The following is a 13,320-nucleotide window of genomic DNA, read 5'->3' as shown; positions in this document are numbered from 1 at the left end:
CTCAGGCAACAAGACCCCAGTACAACATAATACAGAACATACTGGCTGCCGCCACTGTAGTAAAGGTCTGTCTAGGACGGCCTAGAGCACCCTCCCAACCCCTGTGTATCTCTTCTTAACAAACACCTATCTGTGACTGAAGAGACATGTGAACCCAGACAGTATAACAACTCAAGAAGAAACAAGTGGGTTGTAAAAACTTTTAGACAACAGTGAATATGGGTGGGCGGAACCCTCTTGCTGCCTTCTCTCCAGATCAGGAATGGCCAAACTTGCTTAATGTAAGAGCCACAAAGAATATATGTTAGATGTTTGAGGGCCACAAGACATGAATGTCAGATGTTTGAGAGCCATAAGGAAGGAAAATGGGGGAGGGAGAGATCGAAAGAAAGCAACTTTAATTTTAAATGCATTCTCCAAGCTGCTGGCTGGCTTGGCTTGGATAAGTGATTTAAAGAGAGATGATGGAGTGGTGGGGGCTTTGAGAGCCACACAATATGTGTGAAAGAGCCACATGTGGCTCCCAAGTTGCAATTTAGCCACCCCTCCTCTAGACTATACCTGAGCACCTTGAGGGAAGGCAAGATGTGATAGACAGATTCTTTTGTGTCTGGAATGCTGCATCGATCAAATGCATGTGATAGACTTACCTGATATCACTGTACGCTCTTTGCAAAGAGTACAGAAATGAGGTACACCAGCCTTCCATATAATGCTGTTTGTGCTTATTTATGGGAACATAACTTATTTTATTTATTTAGAACATTTTTGAAAATTTTATTGGTTTTCTGGAAAGTTAAAGGAAACGGGTAAGGGGGAATAGAAAATTATAGTTACCGATATCAGTATTATTATAATCTAATCTGGATGTAATATACTTTCCTAAGATACAGATATTATCACGTTATTATCTCTTTATATTAAATCATCAACATCTAAATAATATGTTTTAGTGATTGTAGGTCTTCTTGTCAAAATGTCTATTTAAGCTTACGTTTCCAATACAAATGATATTATAATAAAGAATACAGGAGAAAGGAGATATAAGCTCACACCAAATAATCTTAAGAGTCTTGAGCGTCTAGCCAAGCATATAGTTTCACCCAGTATTTTCTTGCTTCTTCCTTAGATTTCCCAACCAGCAACTGGGATAAATAATCCAGCTCAGCCATTTCCAGAATTTTCCCCACCAAGTCCATTCTCGTGGTGATCTCTTGAAGCTTCCATCTCTGTGCCAAAAGAATCCTAGCTGCTGTGTTAATATGTGCCGACAAATGTCTCATCTCTTTGGAGTAGTCACCAGGATATATGTTCAGTAAAAATAGTTCTGGTTTAAATTGAATCTGTGTCTTCAGAATTTTCTGTAATAGTTCATGGACCATCTTCCAATAGTCTCTCACCACCCCACAGATCCACCACATATGATAGAAGGACCCAACATGCTTAGTACATTTCCAACATTTGTTAGACATGTTAGTATACATCTTACACAGTTTCTGTGGAGTTATGTACCATCTATAAAACATCTGGTACAGATTTTCTTTAAAGGTTACTGACTTTGTTAATTTGATATTGAATTTCCACAACATCTCCCATTCTTCTAACATAATATTACACCCCAGATTTTTTGCCCATTGGACCATACAATCTTTTACAATCTCATCTTGCATCTTCATCTATGATAAGTATAAATATAGCTTGGAAATTAGTTTTTCTTGAGGACCTAAAAAGATTTTGTCAAATGGATATTGTTTTGTATTGAAATCTGTTGTCTTGTCTTTGGCATATCTAGATTCAACTTGTGTTCTCAACCACCAACTCATTTTAATGTCCATATTTTCTAGCTCTTCCCTAGTTTTCAGTTGGTTATAATTTTTCAACAGTTCTTCATATCTATAACTCTGGTTAGGTTTCAAAAGATTTGGAGGAGTGAATGCTTCCACTGGAGATACCCATCTTGAAATTTTCTGATAAATTCTTGGTTTTAGCCACGACCATGTATGATACAGAGATTTCCGGAACTAGTGGTTTTTACAGTAAGAGTGTCCTTCTACTCTTTGATACCATAAATATGCGTGCCAACCCAAATTAAGGTCATGACCCTCTAGCAACAACTGTCTCCTGTCATATGAACATATGAAGCTGCCTTATACTGAATCAGACCCTTGGTCCATCAAAGTCAGTATTGTCTACTCAGACTGGCAGTGGCTCTCCAGGGTCTCAAGCTGAGATTTTTCACACCAATTTGCCTGGACCCTTTTTTGGAGATGCCAGGGATTGAACCTGGGACCTTCTGCTTACCAAGCAGATGCTCTACCACTGAGCTACCGTCCCTCCCCAATGATCTCTTGAAGCTTCCATCTCTGTGCCAAAAGAATCCTAGCTGCTGTATCATTCAGTAGCACCCAGTCTCTTACCCAAGAGAGCACGGAAGCTCTGTAATACAATTGCCAACCTGGGAGACCCAAGCCTGCTCTCAGTTTAGAGTCTTGCAATATCTTTAGCTTAATTCTTGTTTTTTTACGATGCCAAATATATTTAGAGATCGTCTTATTCAGTTCTTGAAAAAACACACTAGTTAAAAGTACTGAAATAGTTTGAAATAAAAATAACAGTCTTGGCAAAATGTTCATCTTTACTGAGGCTATTCTTCCCATTAGGGATAAATTCAAATCTTGCCATTTTCCCAAGTCTTTTTAAATTTCTTTAAATAATTTATCATAGTTATCCATCTTTAAGCTGCTGCACTTATTTGAAATGTATACACCTAAATATTGAATTCTTTTCTCATAGGAGAATCCTGATTTTTGTTGGAGAGATTGAATTTGTTCTGGCGTCATATTCTTCGTCAAGAATTTTGTTTTACAATAATTAATCTTCAGTCCCACCCATTGGCCAAATTGGTTGATCTTTTTTATCAAACAATCAATTGGATCTATTGGTTGCTCTAATATAAAGACCAGATCATCCGCAAAGGCTCTCTATTTGTATTGTTCACCTTTAATCACCACTCCCTTGGTAATTGGATCTTGTTTGGTTATTCAGTATCTCTAAACACAAAATAAAAAGGAGTGGTAACAGTGGGCAGCCTTGTCTTGTACCCTTTTGAATAGCAATTGCTTTTGTTAGTTCACCATTCACCACCACCTTTGCCCTTTGCAAAGAATATATTGATGGTATTGTTCTCAAAAACTTCTCACCACATTCCATTCCCTTCAATTGTTGCAACATAAATTGCCAACGAACGTTGTCAAAGGCCTTCTCTGCATCCAGACAGATTAATGCCAGTTATTTCTCTGGATGGTTCTCATAGTATTCCATTATATTACATACTGTTCTAACATCATCTTTCAGGTATCTTCTAGGAAGAAATCCTGCCTGGTCTTGGTGTATTGTGGACTGTAAGACCTTCTTAGGGTTGCCAAGTCCAATTCAAGAAATATCTGGGGACTTTGGGGGTGGAGCCAGGAGACATTAGGGGTGGAGCCAAGATCAAGGCTGTGACAAGCATAATTGAACTCCAAAGGGAGTTCTGGCCATCTCAATTAAAGGGACGACACACCTTTTCAATTCCTTCCTTCCATAGGAAATAATGAAGGATAGGGGCACCTTCTTTTGGGGCTCATAGAATTGGACCCCCTGGTCCAATCTTTTTTAAACTTGGGGGGTATTTTGGGGAGAGGCACTAGATGCTGTACTGAAAGTTTGGTGCTTCTACCCCAAATAACAGCCCCCCCAGAGCCCCAGATACCCGTGGATCAATTCTCCATGATTTTCTATGGGAATAAATCTCCCTAGGGAATAATAGAGTTCCCAGCAGACATTTCCCTCCCCTCCCCCCGCTTTCTGACGACCCTGAAGCAGGGGGAGGGCCTCCAAACCGGGGAATCCCCTGCCTCCACCTGGGGATTGGCAACCCTAGACCTTCTTCAAGCGTTGTGCCAATATTGCAGCAAAAATTTTGTAATCCACATTTAAAAGAGAAATTGGCTGGTAGTTTTTTATATCTTTCAAATCTGCACGCTCTTTTGGGATTAAAGATATTGTAGCTTCTTGCCATGAAACTGGTATTTGAACATTTTTATCCTGTCCTTCCTCTATGGAACTCAGGGTAGGATTCACAGTTCCCCACTCCTCTGTTAATCCTCTCAAGACCCCTGGAAGGTAGATCAGGCTCAGAAACAGTGACTGCTCCAGGAACAACCCATAAGCTTTAGGGCTGAGGGGGGAACTGAAGTTGGGCCTTCTAACTTTTAGGCCAACACTAACTTCTATGCCTTTCAGTGGCTTGAAATCAAAGAATAAATGCACTCGTTACTTAAATGCTCACTATTTGTACAGAGCTTGCCTTGTCTTCTGCTGGAACAAACGAATATATATATATATATATATATATATATATATATATATATATATATATATATATATATATATATATATATATATATATATATATATATATATATGCAAACTTCTCTAGACATAGCTATCAATAATTTGGTGCTCTATGAGCCAAAGTTTTCTTTCCCATTCTAAAACTTCTGACAAGACTCTGATTCTATCCCATTCCTGGCTGAAAGGAAAAATTATAACAAGGTATTTGCTTGTAGGTTCAGGGCATATATTTCTAATCTCCACCAGTTCAAGCCTTTTGTTTCTCTGTACCCAATCCTGGACTTGGTGTACTTCCCTGGATTGCCAGTCACCTTTCAACTGACCAGTATCCGTGATAATAATGATACTTTTTATTTTTTATTTTGAAAGCGCAGAAAAGCTAAAGGTGACTACATTTCATACACACGCACACCCTTAATGGCTGAACATCTCCAAAGGGCATCAAGTCTTTTGGAGTAGTAATGAATACGTTTTTTTTGTCTTCAGCGCGGCATGGGAGAGGAACTTTCCTCTGCTTCTTCCTGTATAGCTACCACGAAAATTGGACCCTAAGCCAGGGTGTGAGTCACTGATGAATACAGCTCCGAGGCTTCACGCTGTGTTGCAGCAAGAGCCGTAAAAGGCATTAGACAAACGGAGGAATAGGAGGAGAATGAAGACTGATTGTGCCTGTTAGGAAGTGATTAACCAAAACCTACAAAGGTGTGTTTTATGGGATGAGAGCCTTTTCCTAAACAACAAAAAAATTGTACTAACTACAGGGCACGCCCGTAGCTAACCAGGGGCCCATGGGGCCTGGCCATCTGACAGGGTTTTTGGAGACCCTCACCCCCCAACCCAGGGCCGCCCCTCTCCCTCCCACTCCAGTGCAATTTAATTGCACAGGAGGGGCACCCAAGAGCAGCCGCTGTCTGTCCCGCGCCAATCAATTTATTGGCTGGCTCTAAATCACACGGCGGGGGGGGGGGAGGAAGAGGGGTGGCCCCAGCCTCTCCAGCTTCCTGCTCTCACCCCCATGGCCCCCTCTCCCTGTGGCCCCTAGCTACAGGGCTGCTACAGGGCCATCTAACTACAGGGCTATCCATAAGGTGAAATGCCCTGGCTATCAACCCAGATGACCACACAATAGAAGCAATGCATTTGCAAATCGTAACAACCAACCTTATTTCCAGTGACAGGACATACAGAATCTGGTACATTGCAATCTCTTTGGAATGGTACATGTGACAGAGGTTAAACATGCAGGTTAAACATGTGGTGTAGGCTGTGGCTTAGTGATAGAGTATTTGCTTGTCGTGCAAAAGATTCCAGGCTCCATCCTAGAGTTGCCAGACCCTCAATGGACGCGTGGGTTCCTCACCTACAGACCCCACCAATCAACTGATCAGCTGGCGGCAGGGAGGAGCCTGCAAAACCGTCCCTCACTGGGACCTGGGGACCAGCAGGCCTGTGTAAGAATAGCAGAAACCACTTACAAACAGTCACAGTGTGAAAGCACCCAATGAATGCTGGCAGGTTTTGAATGACTTGACTTTCTCAGGCAGTTTCTCAACTGGCTACTTGCTCCATGTTGCCCAGTTTAAAACACAGGCCTCTGTGGGATCCTAAGCAGTTAATCCTGCAATGTGGTTAGCCAGAAAAAAGTGCATGGGGGAAGTTTTTCCAGCATCAAGACTTCCAGTGGAGGAGGCACCTGCAAATCCGAAACATGAAGTGGTAGCCAACTCAAAGTGTCACCTTAGCAATTCTTCTTCTGGTTTGTAGAACAATGTCTAATCACAAGCACTAACTAAAATACTACAGTTCTGCATATGTGGTGATAGTGGCCCTTTATGCAAATACAGCTTACTTCTGATTTCCATTGAAGTAAAGTCGGTTGGGGTTTACTTTGAATGCTGTGCCTGCATTCTGCATCTTTCTCTCTCTCTCTGATTTCTATTGAGAATTGAGGTGTATATATTCTGCATACTAATGCGAAAACCTGGGTAGCATTGTGGGGTTGGTTTCTCCTGACTGATTTGTTTTGCACTGGGTGTGCCTTTTTGAAATAGGAGATTCTTCCAACTGAATTTACTCTGGGGTTGCCACTGGTGTTCTCCTCCCCTTCCCCCTTTACCAGTAGTCAAAGAGTTTAATGCTAATCTGGGATGGCTGGAAGAAAAAAATCACTGGCAGGTACTGTTTTAAACATTTAGTGAGAGGCAGGGCTTTTTTGTAGAAAAAGCCCAGCAGGAACTCATTTGCATATTAGGCCACACACCCCTGGTGGCAAACCAGCCAGAACTGCGTTCCTGCTCATAAAAAGCCCTGGCGAGAGGACATGCCAACCACTTGGCCAGAGAGGAGGCAGTTCATTGGGGGGGGGGGGGGGAGAGGTGGAGATGTCAATGCTTTTGTAGTGTATCAGTAAATAATATGCGACCGGGCGCAGGGGCAACTGGGCCGTCCCAGAAGCCCCAGCGCAGGGCGCGAATCTCCCCGCCTATTAACAGCTGTGGCGGGAAGTTCAACGGGTCAGGATTGGCCTGACCAACCCTGTAGGCTGTACCGGGGATTGTATATAAGTGGGACCCGGCCCGCATGTTAGCACTTTTGCAACGTGCTCCTAATAAACAATGTTGCCCTACTCTCGTCTCCGCTTCGAGTACGTTACACTGGCGACGAAGGTGGGATTCTAGCCTTATCGGCTACGACGGAGATCTTGGGCAACGAACGACCGGTCACGACCGCCGCCGCCACCATGGCCAACCAGGGTGGAATCACCAGCTACCTCGAGCCCTTCGACCCAGCAAACCCAGAGGGCTGGGAGTCCTACTCGGAACGGGTCGAGTTCTACCTCCGGGCCAACAAGATCACCGACGCCGGAGCAAAGAGGGATGTTCTCCTGAGCGTATGCGGGCCCGCCACGTTCGAGATCGCAAAGGGTCTCTCGGCGCCCGCCCGCCTGGCGGAGAAATCCTACGAGGAGATCATCAGACTCCTCACGGGCCACTTCTTGCCGCAGCCCTCACGGGTGGCTCGCAGATTCCTGTTCCACCGGAGGGACCAGGCGGCAGGAGAATCGGCCGCCGACTATCTGGCAGCCCTCCGCAAGATCGCCGGGAACTGCAACTTCCCCCAGCTGGAAGACACCCTGGCCGACCGATTCACGTGGGGCCTCCGCGACGAGAGGCTCCAACAGAAGCTCTTCGCCAAAGAAGAGCTCACCCTCCAGAGCGCCTTCAGTGAAGCGGTGGCGTTCGAGAGGACCTCCAGGACCTTTCCCAAGACCCGGTCAGACGCCGTCCACCACGAGGAGCTGGACCACGACCGCATGGAGGAGAGAGAAGCCTACCAGCTGCGTCGCCCCGCCGGCCCACCCAACAGAGCGGCCCAACGCCCCCGAGCGGCCGATCGACCACCGGCGTTGGAGAGGGTTCCGGCCACCAAGTGTGCCAGCTGCGGCGACTCCCACGATCGGAGAGACTGCCAGTACCGGACCTGGGACTGCCGGAGCTGCGGGAAGACCGGCCACATCGCCAGGGCTTGCCGGGCCAAGCTCAACCGCCGGAGGCCGACCACGCACCACGAGTCAGCGGAGTCACACTCAGCAGACTCCACGTCCCTACAGGTACTGAACTTGCCCCTCGCCACCCCCGATAAGATTAAAGTGGCAGTCCTCATTGAAGGGAACCCCTGCCAAATGGAGGTGGACTCAGGTTCCTCCATTTCCCTCATAGCGGAGGAGACCCTGAGGGAACTGTGCCCCCGGCAGCGGCTGCAACTACGGCCGGCGAACTTCATACTCCGGGACTTTCAGAAGAACCCGGTGCAAATTGCGGGGTGGGCGCGGGTGCAAGTCGAGAGGGGGTCCTTCTATGGGCCGCTGGACATCCTGGTGGTAAAGCGACAACTTGCCACCCTGCTAGGGCTGGCTTGGTTCAAACCCTTGGGGATACGCGTGGAGGGGGTGGGCAAACCTTAACGCCCAGCGGGTTCGGGGAGATTTGCAAAGAGTTCCCCGAAGTATTCGACGGGTCCCTGGGAAGCTACAAGGGGCCGGCCATCTCCCTGCCCCTAGACCCCACGGTCAGGCCGGTTCGGCTCAAGGCAAGGAGGGTTCCGTTCGCCTTGAAGCCCAAAATAGAGGCCGAACTAGACCGCCTCACAGCCCAGGGAGTCCTGGAGCCAGTGGACTACGCCCCCTGGGAGACCCCCATCGTAACCCCACTAAAGCCAAACGGGGAGGTGCGGATCTGTGCAGACTACAAATGCACGATAAACCGGGCACTGCAGGATAACCCCTAACCAGTGCCGGTGGTGAGCCACGTCCTGGCTGCCCTCGCGGGGTCTAAAATATTCGGGAAGCTGGATCTGGCCCAGGCCTACCAACAGCTCCCGGTAGACAATAAGACGGCCGAGGCCCAGACGATAGTAACGCACAGGGGGGCTTTCCGGGTGAGGAGGCTACAGTTCGGGGTAAGCGTCGCTCCGGGGATCTTCCAGAGCATAATGGACGCTCTCCTTAAAGGGATCCCCGGAGTCCAGCCGTTCTTCGATGACGTTTTAGTCGCCGCCCCGGACCCCGAAGAATTCGGCAACCGCCTAAGAGAGGTGCTCCGCCGGTTCCAGGCTGCGGGGCTCAAAGTCAAGAGGGAGAAGTGCCTGCTGGGGGTTCCGCGGGTGGAGTTCCTGGGGTTCGCCGTGGACGCAGCGGGAATCCACCCCACGGAAGATAAGACACGGGCCATCGTGCAAGCTCCGGCCCCCACCTGCAAAGCGGAGCTACAAAGCTTCTTGGGGGTCCTTAACTTTTATCACTCATTCCTCCCCCACAAGGCAGCCCTAGCAGAGCCCCTTCACCGCCTACTGGATAAAAAAGCCCCTTGGGTTTGGGGCAAACGACAAGCCGCCGCGTTTCAGGCGGTCAAGGACGTTCTGGTGTCCAACGCGGTGCTCCACCATTTTGACGAGGGCCTCCCCGTCATCTTGGCTTGCGATGCGTCGCCGTATGGGGTGGGAGCAGTCCTGGGGCACCAACTCCCGGACGGGAGGGAGGTGCCGGTAGCGTACTACTCCCGCACACTGACACCAGCAGAGCGCAATTACGCGCAAATAGACAAGGAGGCTCTGGCGATCGTGGCGGGCGTCCGCAAGTTCCATGAGTATCTGTACGGGCGGAGGTTCACCATAGCCACGGACCACAAGCCCCTCTTAGGTCTGCTGGCCCCAGATCGACAAACCCCCCAAATCCTGTCACAGCGCGTGTTGAGGTGGAATCAATTCCTCAACTCCTACACTTACACACTGGTACACCGGGCCGGCAAGGCTATGGGTCACGCTGACGCGCTCAGCCGCTTGCCACTTCCGGAAACGGGTCCAGACCCCGCCCCCACACACCAGGTCATGCTGATGGAAAGCCTCCCAGAGCCGCCCCTTCACGCAGTGGAGGTCGCCAAGGCCACCCAGAAACATAAGACACTTGCACGGGTGCTCGACTGGGTGGTGAGGGGGTGGCCAGAGGGGAACATGGGGGAAGATTTCAAACCCTATAAGGTCAGGAGGGAGGAACTAGCGGCACACAAGGGGTGCCTACTATGGGGGAGTAGGGTGGTGATTCCGCCCCCGCTGCAAAGGCGTGTTCTAGAATCCCTCCATGAGACCCACCCCGGCATAGTTCGCATGAAGGCCCTGGCCAGAAGCTACGTCTGGTGGCCAGGAATGGACGGGGAAATAGAGAGTTGGGTCCGCAGGTGCCAGACGTGCCAGGAGTCGCGGCCTGAGCCTCCCAGCGCCCCCGCCACTAGGTGGGAGTCCACCAGGAAACCATGGTCGAGACTCCACCTCGACTTCGCGGGGCCATTCCAGGGGCAGATCTTCATGATAATTGTGGACGCCTACACCAAATGGCTGGAGGTCATCCCCGTAGGGTCCACCACGTCCGCAGCCGCAATCCGAGCATTACGCAGGGTCTTAAGCACACACGGTATCCCGGACACCATAGTCTCGGACAATGGGACCGCTTTCACGTCCGCAGACTTCCAGGCGTTCCTCCAGCGATACCTTATTAGGCACATAAGGTCGGCCCCCTTCCACCCAGCCACCAACGGTCAGGCAGAGCGGATGGTCCGCACCACCAAGGAAGCCCTGGGCCGTATTGTACAGGGAGACTGGGACCACCGATTAGCGGCATTCCTATTCGACAATAGGATCACCCCCAACCCGGTCACAGGGGTTAGCCCGGCCGAGCTCCTCATGGGGCGAAAGCTCATAACCCGGCTGGACAGACTACACCCTGACCGGGCGTCAGACACCCGCGAGAGCCCCGAGGTCCGGGACGCAGTCAGGGGTTTCTTCGCGGGCGACCCGGTTTACGCCCGGAACTACGCAAGGGGGCCCAATTGGGTGGCGGGCCGAGTGCTACGAGTCACCGGGTCCCGCCACTACGACATATCAACTGAGGGGGGCCAGGTACTACGGCGGCACATAGACCAATTGAGGCGCCGCACGCTACCAGAGGAACTGGCGGACACAGAAGAGGCAAGAGCCGGAGAAGAGCCCAGCGGGGACCGACCGGAGGACGCGGCCCCATCACCCCTAACGCCGGCCCAGGTAGCACCGGAACCGCCGGAGCCCGAAGGTGCCGAAGAACCAGTCCGGCCGCCACCGTCCGCACCAGGGTCCCCCGCAGCATCAGATGCAGTGGCGGCGCCTCCCCCACAGGACCTCCCCAGACGGTCCACCAGAGAGCGCCGACCTCCCGCATATCTGCAAGACTATGTTCATTAACCAGGGGGGGAGGGGTGTAGTGTATCAGTAAATAATATGCGACCGGGCGCAGGGGCAACTGGGCCGTCCCAGAAGCCCCAGCGCAGGGCGCGAATCTCCCCGCCTATTAACAGCTGTGGCGGGAAGTTCAACGGGTCAGGATTGGCCTGACCAACCCTGTAGGCTGTACCGGGGATTGTATATAAGTGGGACCCGGCCCGCGTGTTAGCACTTTTGCAACGTGCTCCTAATAAACAATGTTGCCCTACTCTCGTCTCCGCTTCGAGTACGTTACAGCTTTGCAGCCTGAGTTCCCCTCCCTTGTTATTTAGTAATAAGATGACAAAAGGGAAAGATGAGATGTTGAGATGGACCAGACTTTTTTTTTAAAAAAACAGGCTGCTGCTGCCACACAGCTGGTTTCACAGTACTGAAATTGTGGTCAGAGTCAATTTGAAAGGAAACTCCCCCCTTTCCTCCCAAAAAATAAAATTACTAGAGAGGGGAATCAAACAACAACCTTGCTGTTAAAAGCATTGTATTTAACAAACTCATTGGCTATTCTTGCAAACAAGTCAAACAAACAAGTCAGACTTTCCTAATGTCCTATTCCAAATGACATGCCTAGTGCTAAACTGACTAAGGAGAGACCAACTGACTTGTGAGGGGAGGGGGGAGGAAAAGCTCAAGGAAATGTGTCTGCTTTTAAAACCTTGGAAGAGAACTTAAAGGAGGAGATGGAAATATTCCTCTGAAAAACCACTCTTGGAAACTACAGAGATACAGCGGAGTGACAGCAGAAAGCTTAGAAAAGGATGTGGATGGAAATAAAAAATCTGATGGGAAACTGAGGTGTGTGCAAGTGTTTTGAAGTGTTAAACGCAAATGCAGAAAGGGCCAGCTTATCAGCTGAGAAGATTCCTAACAGAGGCTTGTGCTCTATGCAAATTTCAAAGGAACGGACATAGAAGTAGCTGTGGAGTTTCTTGACATTAGTGATACAAGAGTTTCCCTGTCAATCTGCACATTAGCGCCTTCAGTGGAAGATGTAATTCAGGAATAGTATGCCATTGGTGTCTCTGTGCCATCTGATCAGTTGTGTCTAAGCCCAGCTCCAACACCATAAAATAACATATAACTTTTCAAAATAATATATAAGCACTGCATAAGTCAATAACTTTTTTTTTAAAGAATTTTTATTAGAAACTTTATAATGAGAAAATAAACTAACTGGAAGAAGGTACAAAGAAATAAATATAAAAATATAAAAAAGGAAAAGAAAAATATATAGAGAAAATATGAAAACAGGCTCTACAGAAATAACGAAATATAAAGAAGATGATTTTCTCCATGACAAATATAAGTTACAAATGTAACTCCAGTTCTTGTGCTGTTCACCACTTGGGAGTCAGGCAGCAATTTTCCTCCAGGCCTGTTTGGCCAGGGATCCTGGAGGGATTTCTTTTTTTTTTTTTTTGCCATCTTCTGGGTGTCAGGGTAGGTGTGGAGGCGAGAGGTATTTGTAAGTTTCCTGCATTGTGCAGGAGGCTGAACTAGATGACTCTGGAGGTCCCTTTCCAGCTCTATGATTCTATTATTACAACCAAATATAATTCTCACTTCCCTATTAACTCCCCCCTCCTTTAATCATCAAATCCATAAGTCATCAGATCATTTTTTTTCCATTTCATGCAAAAAGTCTATAAGGGGTTTCCAGATGGCTTATAACGGTGTATAATGTCATTTCTCTAATCAAAGAAGTAAGTTTAGCCATCTCTGCAAGTTCCATCACCCTCATCAAGCATTCTTCTATTCTGGGTAATGTTGAACTTTTCCATTTTTGTGCATATAGTAATCTTGCTGCCATTGTCATGTATAAGAATAGAGTTCCATGACTTTTTTCATGCTGTCTATTAGACCCAAAAGAAATGCCTCTGGTTTCATTTGTACATTAATCTTTAAAATCTTCTGATTTTTTTTTTTACTTTTTGAAAGTCCACTGTAAATGATAGAATATCCCTTCATGTTGTTTACATTTCCAACATCTATTTGAAATATTTTATATATTTTAGCTAATTTCTCTGGTGATGTATGCCATATGTGCATAATTTTATAAAAGTTCTCTTTAAGACTAGAATTTAATATAAATTTAAGACCCCTCTTCCACATATTTCCTCA

This window comes from Heteronotia binoei, chromosome 6 (genome assembly GCF_032191835.1).
Source record: "Heteronotia binoei isolate CCM8104 ecotype False Entrance Well chromosome 6, APGP_CSIRO_Hbin_v1, whole genome shotgun sequence".
Classification (NCBI taxonomy): Eukaryota; Metazoa; Chordata; class Lepidosauria; order Squamata; family Gekkonidae; genus Heteronotia; species Heteronotia binoei.
The sequence above is the reverse complement of the archived record's forward strand: the minus strand, read 5'-3'. Positions refer to the sequence as shown.